The 10,343-nt window shown below is 35.9% G+C and overlaps 1 long non-coding RNA gene across 7 annotated transcripts; it reads right to left on the bottom strand.

The window, feature by feature from the left end:
- Positions 1–741: 741 nt before the first annotated feature.
- Positions 742–4,226, bottom strand: LOC104102398 (uncharacterized). 7 transcript variants are annotated; one of them, XR_011412812.1, is made up of 6 exons: positions 3,933–4,225; positions 3,202–3,283; positions 1,437–1,594; positions 1,073–1,343; positions 874–964; positions 742–779 (listed from the first exon to the last, which is right to left on the bottom strand). It is a non-coding gene; the product is annotated as an uncharacterized lncRNA (long non-coding RNA). The 7 variants fall into 7 exon arrangements; XR_011412808.1 differs by having other exon boundaries at positions 742–811; positions 3,933–4,224; XR_011412809.1 differs by having other exon boundaries at positions 742–807; positions 3,933–4,224.
- Positions 4,227–10,343: the final 6,117 nt, after the last annotated feature.

Here is a 10,343-nt window from a genome sequence, read left to right as displayed (position 1 = left end):
ATTGAAAAGGGGTATATTCGAAATATATTTATTGGAAAGGATTATATTCTATAGATTTCTATTCAAAAAAACTTATAGATGAAAGATATATATTTTGAAGGACTTGATTATTGGTTGTACTTGTGTTCATTACCTATTTGAGAAATATTTATGGAGTTCTTGTTGCCTTGCTGTTTACATCACTAGTTGATTATTGTTGCTATCATTGCTATTAATTTTCTATTATTTTTATATACTATATTGCACAGGTTATTAGACTAGTGAGTGTATTGACTATACCTCGTCACTACTCCACCGAGGTTACTGGGTACCGACTGTGGTGTACCCATGCTACACTTCTGCACAATTTTGTGCAGAGCCAGGTATTGAAGATATCGAACTCGGACAGAGTTAGAGTGCGATCGCAAGGATTCAAGGTAGAGTTGCTTGTCACCTCAGTCCCTTAAAGTCTTTCCATTTTATTGTACTGTTAATCATTATTCAAACAGTATTGAGTATTCGATCCTTGATATCATTTCATATATTCAGTTAGAGTTCATGACTCAGTATTTCTAGTCTTGAGAGGTTATTTGTAATTATTTTCGTTGTTGGTTTCGATTATCTATTAAAAAAATGATTTGAATTGTAATTATAATTAGCTTACTTAGTCTTAGAGACTAAGTTCCATCACGATGCCTTGTTGTGGGATTTTGGGTCGTGACACTTCGCGAGAATAACAGGGTATTCTTGTAGTTGCCTTACTTGTCTCAGTAACTCAGTTCCTTCATTGCTTGCCAAGTCTTCCTATATAGTGAAGAAAATAGGTTTCTTCCTGTACATTTGGAAGTGTCAGCTAGAGATTTTGTTATGTAATAGAAGATTAAATGACTTCACATGTTGTCCATAACTATGGCCTCTTGAAATCTCTTAGTCTGATCAAAGGTGTATTGCATTGCCCCACAGTTTGCCACCACGGCTAATAGATCTGTTGTTATAAACAAAAAACAAATTTAGGTAAAACCAATATTTTTGCATTCACCATGAGTTCCAAGCAATTAAGTTGTTATAAGGCATAGACTAATTTGAAACATACCAAATTCAACACCGCAATGCTATTGTTCAACATCGAGGAACGTCATGGTACTCAGTCTCGACGGAGGAGGTAACAGTGCCTCCTTTTCATTATTCTTTGGCATAGACTCCATGAACCTGTCGACGACCCATTCAAACTGGTTGATATGTAGTGAATAAGGCTGCGGATTTCTAACCTTGGCAGTTGAAATCAGATACATCTCAAAAAGTTCGTACAAGTTATCATATCGTCTAATGTCGTCACCATACAGTATTACACAAATTTTTTCCTCCTACAATATTATTAAGAACGATAATGCACTAATTATTGGAAGAGTATAAATGAGAAGATCTTATGTTATAGTTATAGTTGTAACTTGACTTACGCTTTCATCCAGGACAATTATTGTCTGAAAACGAACTCGCTGATCTCTGTTGTATCGCGGTCGAAATTTGTCTACAGCCTGGACTTTGCAAGTCCATTCTGTAGTTAGTGGTGCAATTTCACTGATGCTAAATCTTTCTTCTATTTTATCAATATAACCTGCATATTAATAATCGTAAAATTGTAAGAACAAACCATCCCACATTACAACTATAAGACAACAAATATACATAAAATACACTTGAATTTTTTTCCAACAGTTAGAAATTCCTAGTGAAAGTTGGATCTGGATTTTTTAATCACTACATTTCAGAGTGCTGGAACTCCCTGCTTCACGCGTTCTATAATCTCTATTCCTTTGTGGAAACAAAAATAACTTGTCAAGATATACGTCATACCAGAACAACAGAATATAGCATAGAAACCGGCAAGTTTGTACTTTCGAAAATATGACAAAGGATTAAGGACATACTTCCCTATTAATGAAGATTTACTCAATTACTTTTTTTGTAAAATCCAGTTGATGGCATATCATTTTATTGTCAAATAAATAATTTAAAACACAACAGTATATCAGATATACTAATTTCATACAGAAAATGTAGTACAATAGTCATATGAGAAGACATCATTTACAACATATTTATAGTAGAGGAAGGCAGTAGATAAAGAAGCGAATAAGTACAGAAACATCTAAACCAACCATAGATAGTTATCTCCTAAGCACATATTTTAGTAAAATGCAAAGTCATATTTTGAATGTCAAAAAGAGTGCAGCAGGCATAATTTTTTACTCATAGAGTGAAAGATAAGTTTTAACTTCAAATGGTAATTTCTACCAGAGAAAAGAACACATAATATTTTAGTAAACCTAGAAAATATGAAAATCTCATTTAGTTTGCCCTTCTTCGAGACATATTGCAGCATTATGGCCCATCAGCACAAAAAAGTTGGTCTATTCTGATAACAAAGCGTTAAAAAATTAGAAAACATTAAGCAATATAGTTAATGCAAAAAAATAATTTAACATATCATACTTTGTAAATGGTTCCTGCTAGAAAATAGAAGCATATTACTTGTTCTCTTTCTTTTAGCTGGCCTTCTCACTCAAGTTTGGTAATGCAAGTAATTTTAGCACTAATAGTAAAGTTTAATATTTTTGCCAGTAAACATAAAAAAAATATCAACATCTTTGGTCTATAAATATAGTACAAACAGAAGAAAAAAAAATATCATCAGTAATTTGGACGTACTATATGTCATCTCGACATGTAATATTTTGCTAGTATACTTCGCTATCTTCAATAATACCTCTATAAATAAGACAACTCCAGTAGGATAAGGAAATCACAGCTGACAGACCTTGATCGTAACAGAATTTAACAAAATAATTTACTTTCTTAGCAAATATGAGATAAAGGCAATTCACTGGACATAACATGCCTTGAAACTCTTTTAAGTAGATATCTTAGTTAATATCTTTGTGGTAACAACCAAACTTTTAGGTCCGGAGGATTCATTTTTTTCAGGATATCAGGCAGTTGTACATTAAATATCACATAAGGGGCTGCCGATAGTAAATACTACAATTGCAGCACCACGAGTTTAGGTAAAACAAAAATCAACATGAACCCAGCCCTACTACTCATAATATCCATTAAGAAAACTAAATTTTGTTTAAGAAAGCAAAATCAACAGATGTCAAAACAATTTTCAACCAAAAATAATCATAAAGAATACAAATGAGGTGGCAAAGAAGATCTTACAGTGAGAAGGAGTTAACTTTGGGGCTTAAGCTACAGGTGGCTTTATGTTGTTATAAACACCATTTCTTCACAATGATACAACCTATCAAAAATACACAAACAAAATCTTGATATTCCATTTTTTGGCCGTGGAAAACTTTGAATTTTTCAATAGAATTCCAATTCAAAAACATCGAAAGCAATAGCACAAAGGTGGAAATGATAAAGCCAGGGTTTTAACTGTGAATGATTTTTCTTGTTTATAAAATATACGACAAAAGCAGCATATTGACTGATTATACATCTGAGTCCATTTTTTTATACCTTCAACAAATGAATAAAATCCTCAAGATATTATAACTAATCAACTTGATATCTCAAATGATGAAGTTGGCGTTCATCAAAATTTTGATTATTCAGAAGCTGATGATAATCATTCTTCTATACATAGCATTTATAGTAAAAAAATATCAAGAAATTGCACATATGGATATGCAAAATAAGTTGTTATTAAAGATCAGTAAAGCTGAGTTCTTTGGTAAGGAAATTACACTGACAAAGGCAGAAAACCAAAGATTTCATAAGTGTTTCAGTCTGTGAGATGAGTATCTCAAAAAGAAAAAACCTAATGAGATGGAACCCAAAAAATAGAAGAGAGAAATAAAATGTGAAAACAGAAATCCCTAATTTAAACACCTACCAATTTTAACCAAATACCAGCGAGTAAAGAAGAACGACAGAAAAATTCTCACCAGACGTATTGTTATTGAGAAATCCAGCAAAGGCTCACGGAGAAAACTCGATAGACGATATAGAGGAGAAGAGATGATGGAGCTAAGTAAAATCCGATGAAATTTCATAGAAAACATCGACAAATATCTCATAGCCCGCTTACTCACCAAAATTCAGCACACGTGTAAGCGCAGGGAACACAAAAGCTATGCGAAAATACTTAAATACCCCTGTGTCTAAGCAGGGATATCGACGGTGAGCTGCTTCTGCGCTCTTCTATATAGTAGGAAGAATTAGCAGTCGATGGAAAGATGGAAGTTGCAAAACCCACGAAATTAGTCCACAAATAAAAATAAGCTCATCGGTCAGAATTTGGAGAACAAAATTAATAAATATGTATATATCTAAAACATTTATGTATAACTATTTCGAAAAATGTAATGTGTGGTTGATTTGAGTTCAATTTGACTTTTTTTTGTTGATATCAAACTATTTATCGTCGAGGTAACTTATTTTTCCAATAACAAATCAAATTAAACCAAGTCACTAGTCGAGTATTTTTTTTTTCCAATTTGATTCAAACTTATCGATTTACTGCAGTTTGTCGATTTTATTTGTACACAATTAGTCATGTAATGAACAATTATTGCAGGATCTATTCAATCTTGAACCCTCGTTTATTTCAATCGGTGTTTTAAAAGGCGGGGGCATGAGGTGGAGCGTTTTACTTGATATAAGGCGAGGCGTAAGCCCCACGGATCTTTAAATTTTTTAATTTATAAATTAATAATATAGCATTATTAACACAAAAAATATATAAAGTACATTCAAAGTTCAAAAAAATTGGAAAAAAAAATAGAAAGACTCATAGAAAATAAAATATCTAGCAGGTTTTACAAATATAAATAATACAATAATGTTAAAGTTACTAATATATCAACTATAACATCTTAAATTTCAAACAATAACAAATTATAATTTCTAAAAAAATATGATCAAACTGTATATTTTACCTCCCTAATAATAAATACACTATATATTTTATCAATACTATAATTTAAAATTATTACTCCTACATGAGTAAATATAAAATTATATTTAAATAGCAAAATAGTAGATGTATAATAATTTTGAGAGGCATTGAACTAAGACATGAAGATCTAGCAAGTAAAGATATAAATTTTGGCTACCTATTTTCAGAAAAATTATTCAAATGATATACACCTCATAATGATATCAATTAGTAAATATGCAATATTATGCTTCATTATTTGAGTTATTCAAAATCTTCATTCATATAGATGAAAGAACTTTAATTATTCAGGTGTTAAAGAATTTTGAGAGTAAAAAGTGTTAATTAGTGAATTCGATACATGATCTGCATAGAAACTGTTGGGCGAGCTCCGGACGTTGAGCATTAGGCATGTTTAGGGCGCATAGTCGGGCGCTTCAGGGCGTAAGTCTCACAGAACTAAGCCTCACACATAAGTCTCAAGGCGTTTTGATAGTGTCCCGCCCCTGAGCGAGCCCCGAGGCGAGTCCCAAAAAAGCCTTTTAAAACACTGGTTTTAATTTGACGATGATTGCAAAGGTTAATTTTTAGAGATTCTTTTAGTATTTCTCTTTTGATTTTTAACTTTCTTGTGTGTATCTCAGCGGGTTTGTACATGCACCGAAAGTGCGCAAAACCACCAAATATTGCCAAATGTTTGGACTTCCTTTTCATATATGATATACTCCCACTTCATACCTAAAAAGTTGCAGAGAAAGTTTTGGATTCTTTAAACTTTTTCCTTCTTGTAGAATTAAAATTTCTAAAGTCTTTTGTCCTTATATTAGAAAAGAGCCTTATTCTCCTAATGAAAATATCAAATTTGATGAAGGACCATCTTTATAATGTGAGATCAAATTATGCATGCACCGCGGGAAGGAATGTATTGTCAACTACTACCAACTTTAGAAAAGATTTTATTGTTGAACAATATTATTAGTCCATTATTTGCAGAAAACTACTTAGCAATGTATCGTTGAATTATGTCAAAATCACGATAAGTTTATGATCTAATTTAATTTTAAACTACTTGGATGTGGTATGTTCATATTGTGATTTAATCAATTTCCCAGCTAATTAAAAGTAAAATATGGTGAATTCTAAAAATCAAATCAAAACACTCCAATCAAATTAAACATGTGTTGGTTAGAATTAAATTTTATTTGTTTTAACCTGAATACCAAAAAATGAATTCAAATAATACACAATCAAATCGAAAAATTGAATGCCTTGCCTAGGTATTGTGTTCTATTCATCAACGTACCAATAAATTATAATACTCAAAGTTAAACAATGTTTAACATAAACGTCTCTTCAGATTTAGGGTGTGTTTGGTATAACGGAAAATGTTTTCCGTGGAAAATGTTATACAAGAAAATATTTTCTTGGAAAACAAGTAGTAATCTTACTCATTTTTCGATGTTTGGTACGCAAAGTAAGGAAAATAACTTTTCAAGAATATTCATAAATAATTTAGATACAATAAATATGAAGCCATAAACTTTCAAACCAACAACCTTCTGAACTCACAAATTTTATAAACTTCTGAACCGCTAAACTCTCGAACCCGCAAACTTCCAAACACATAAACCTCGGAACTCATTGTAACGACCCGGCCGGTTGTTTTGAGAGTTGTAGCCATGTTCCCCTGTTTGCTGCTCATTTTTGTATTTTATAGTTGTTATGTGACTTGCTGGGGTAGTCGGTTCGGGTCCGGAGGGATTTCAGAATGAAATGAGACACTTAGTATCAAGGTTGAAAACTTAAGTTTAAATGGTTGTCCGGATGTTGACCTATGTGTAAATGACTCCGGAATGGAGTTTTGATGGTTTCGTTAGCTCCGTTGGGTGATTTTGGACTTAGGAGCGTGTCCGGATTATGAATTGGAGGTCCGTAGTTGAATTAGACTTGAAAGGGCGAAAATTGGATTTTTGAAAAGTTGGACCGGGAGTGGATTTTTTGATATCGGGGTTGGATTCCGATTTCGGGAGTGGACTTTTTGATATCGGGGTCAGATTCCGATTCCGGGAGTTGGAGTAGGTCTGTGGTGTCATCTGTGACTTGTGTGCAAAATTTGGGGTCTATCGGACGTGATTTGATATGTTTAGGCGTCGTTTGTAGAAGTTGGAATTTCTTAGTTTCAATAGGCTTGAATTGGGGTGCGATTCGTATTTTTGATGGTGTGTGATGTGATTTGAGGGCTCGACTAAGTTCGTAAGATGTTTTGGGACTTGTTGGTATGTTTGGTTGAGGTCTCGGGGGCCTCGGGCTGATTCCGGATGGTTAACGGATCAAAAGTTGAATTTGAGAGGTTGCTGAAGCTGGAGTCTGCTGGTGTTACCGCACCTGCGGAGCTTTGATCGCAGGTGCGAGCTCACAGATACAGGTTGAGTTGCGCAGATGCGAATTTGGAGGGGAGTGTGAAGGAGGTCGCAGGTGCGAGGAGTTTTCCGCACCTGCGTGGCCGCAGGTGAGGCCAGATGGGCGCAGAAGCGGAGGCCCAACTCTAGTGGTTCACCGCAGAAGTGGAAGATTGGTCGCTTCTGTGACGCCGCAGAAGTGGTTAAGTGTCTGCAGAAGCGGAAAGGCTGGGCAGAATGTTTAAAAACAAGGGTTCGCGATTTGGCTTCATTTCAAATATTTTAAGCTCGGGTTTTGGCGATTCTTGAGAGAATTTTCAAGGGCTTTCTTGAGGTAAGTCCCTTGTGCTCATTTTTGATCAATAATCTTATTTTCCCATTGATTTTCCCACCTAGTTGGTGTGTATTTAAGGTGTAAATTAGGGGTTTGAGGCTAGGGATTTAGAGAGTTTGATTTGGGGATTTGGGTGACGATTTGGTGTCAGATTTTTGCAAATTTGGTATGGTTGGAATCGTGATTGAATGAGCTTTCGGGTTTTGTGAATTTTAGCGGATTTCGAGATGTGAGCCCGGGGGCTGGCTTTTGAGTTGATTTTTGACTTTTGATTTATAACTTAGTATTTTTCTTCTCTAATTGATTCCTTTAGCCCATGTTGATTATATTGAATTGTTTATGAATAGATTCGAGGCATTCAGAGGCCATTTTACGAGATGAGATTTGCTCGGATTGAGGTAAGTAACAGTTTTAAATTTGATTCTGAGGGTACGAAACCCCGTATTATGTATCATGTGTTTGGTTTTGAGATGACGCACATGCTAGGTGATGGCTTATGGGCATGCACTGTAGGAATTGTGACTTGGTCAATTCCATGGAACTGTGTAGTTGAATAATCTGTTGTTATCCGTACATTTTCCATGTATTATAGAAATTGAACTGCAAATCATGTTGGAAATCATGTTTAGGCCATGTGTTGACACTGCAAAGTCCCACAGAGGTCGCGTACATGTTGAATTATCTGCTAAATTATTGTTTGTACTCAGTCACTGATTTATTTACATATCATATCTCAGTCTTTATTGTTCCTTGTTGATACATTATATCATTTGTGTGGGTTGATTTTCACGATTTCTGAGAGCCCGAGAGACTAGAGAGGTTGATGACTGAGTGAGGCCGAGGGCCTGATTGTGAGGATATTTATGAGATTGGGCTGCAAGCCGCAGCATTTTTCATTGATATATGCCATGATTGGCTTGTTATGGCGCTTGGGATGAAGGAGCCCCTCTGGAGTCTGTACACACCCCCAGTGAGTGCAGGTACCTACTGAGTGCGAGTGCCGAGTGATGAGCGACTGAGAGGAATGAGTGACTGTGAGGAATGAGTGATTGTTAGGTTGGAGTGAATGGGAGGACTGAGTGACTGCTGCTCTGTGAGGATGTATGTGACCTCATTATTGTTGCATTTCAGCTGTCATATATCACTGTCTTGAAATTTCTGAGAGTTATTATTTTCTGCTTCAATTGAACTTGACATGAATTAATTGTTTTGGTCTTAATTATCGAATTTGAAAGCACGCCTACCTTCCTAAGTTGAAATTACTGTAATTGAACTATAACTGTGAAGCTCGTCACTACTTTCAGTTCTTTATTTAGTATTGTTACTTACCGAGTTGGTTGTACTCACGCTACACCCTGCACTTCGTATGCAGATCTAGGTATTTCCGGACACGGTGGGTGTTGATTCCATCGCACAATTGATCTTTTGGAGATTCCAAGGTAGTTGCCCGGCGTTTCGCAGACCTTGTCTCTCCTTCTCTATCTTCTGCTTATTGTATTTAGTTTCAGACTATCATAGACAGTATTTTCTAGACTTGTGATGTATAGATGCTCATGTACTCTGTGACACTCCGATAGTTGGGAACTTTCGCGTTGAGTTTTGGGTTTTTATCTGTTTATGAAAGCTTTTATTATTTAAACTTCTTTAATTCATTTTCTGTTAAAAGTGTTGGAAATATTTTGTAATGTCGGCTTGCCTAGTACCACGTTAGGCGTCACCACGACAAGTTAGAATTTTGGATCGTGACAAGTTGGTATTAGAGCCTAGGTTACATAGGTCTCACGAGTCATGAGCAGGTTTAGTAGAGTCTTGCGTATCGGTACGGAGACGTCTGTACTTATCTTCGAGAGGTTGCCGAACCCTTAGGAAAACTTTACTTTCTTGTATTCTTGCCATGCGGATTTGTTGATTCCAGTAACTAAACTTTTGTATTCTATTCTCTCACGGATGGTGAGGACATGTGCTACCGGATAGGACGTCTAGCCACCAGTATCACCAGCTAGGGCCACGAGAGGCCGAGGTCACGGTGGGGGCCGCGGTAGGGGCAGAGGTATAGCTCGTGCAGCAGCTAGAGCAGCACCTGCAGATCCACCAGTTGCTCAAGCTCAGGAGAAGGTTCCAGATGTAGTTGAGCCGGTGGGACCAGCTCAGGCACCAGCTATGCCCATTGTGATTCCAGGCCTTTAGGAGGATCTGGCTCAGATATTGATTGTTTGCACTGTCCTTGCTCAGGTGGTTCGGTTCAAACCGCACAAGCCACTTCTCAGGATGGGGGAGGTACTTATACCCCCGTCGCCCGTACTCCAGAGCAGGTGTGTCACGACCCGAAATTTTCTACCGGCGGGACCGTGATAGCACCTAACATTTCACTTGCTAGGCAAGCCAACGTTAGAGAATCATTAAACCAATTCCTTATTCCCATTCAGTAATTAACAATAATTAAATAAGATAAAATATAAATAGTGTGGAATATCATAAAACTGTATTAATTACTACTACCCGGATCAGGAGTCACAATTCACGAGTATTCTAGAATTTACTACAAGTAATAGTCTGAAAGAAATACAACTGTATGAATGAAAGAAACAGTAGAACAGAAAAGATAGATGGGGACTTCAAGGTCTGTGAACGCCGACAGATCTACCTTGAGTCTCCGGACAGCGGACCAATAGCAAAATCTCGATCA

The sequence above is a fragment of the Nicotiana tomentosiformis genome, chromosome 12, assembly GCF_000390325.3.
Source record: "Nicotiana tomentosiformis chromosome 12, ASM39032v3, whole genome shotgun sequence".
NCBI lineage: Eukaryota > Viridiplantae > Streptophyta > Magnoliopsida > Solanales > Solanaceae > Nicotiana > Nicotiana tomentosiformis.
Note: the sequence above shows the minus strand (reverse complement) of the source record. Positions and strands in the feature narration are given on the sequence as shown.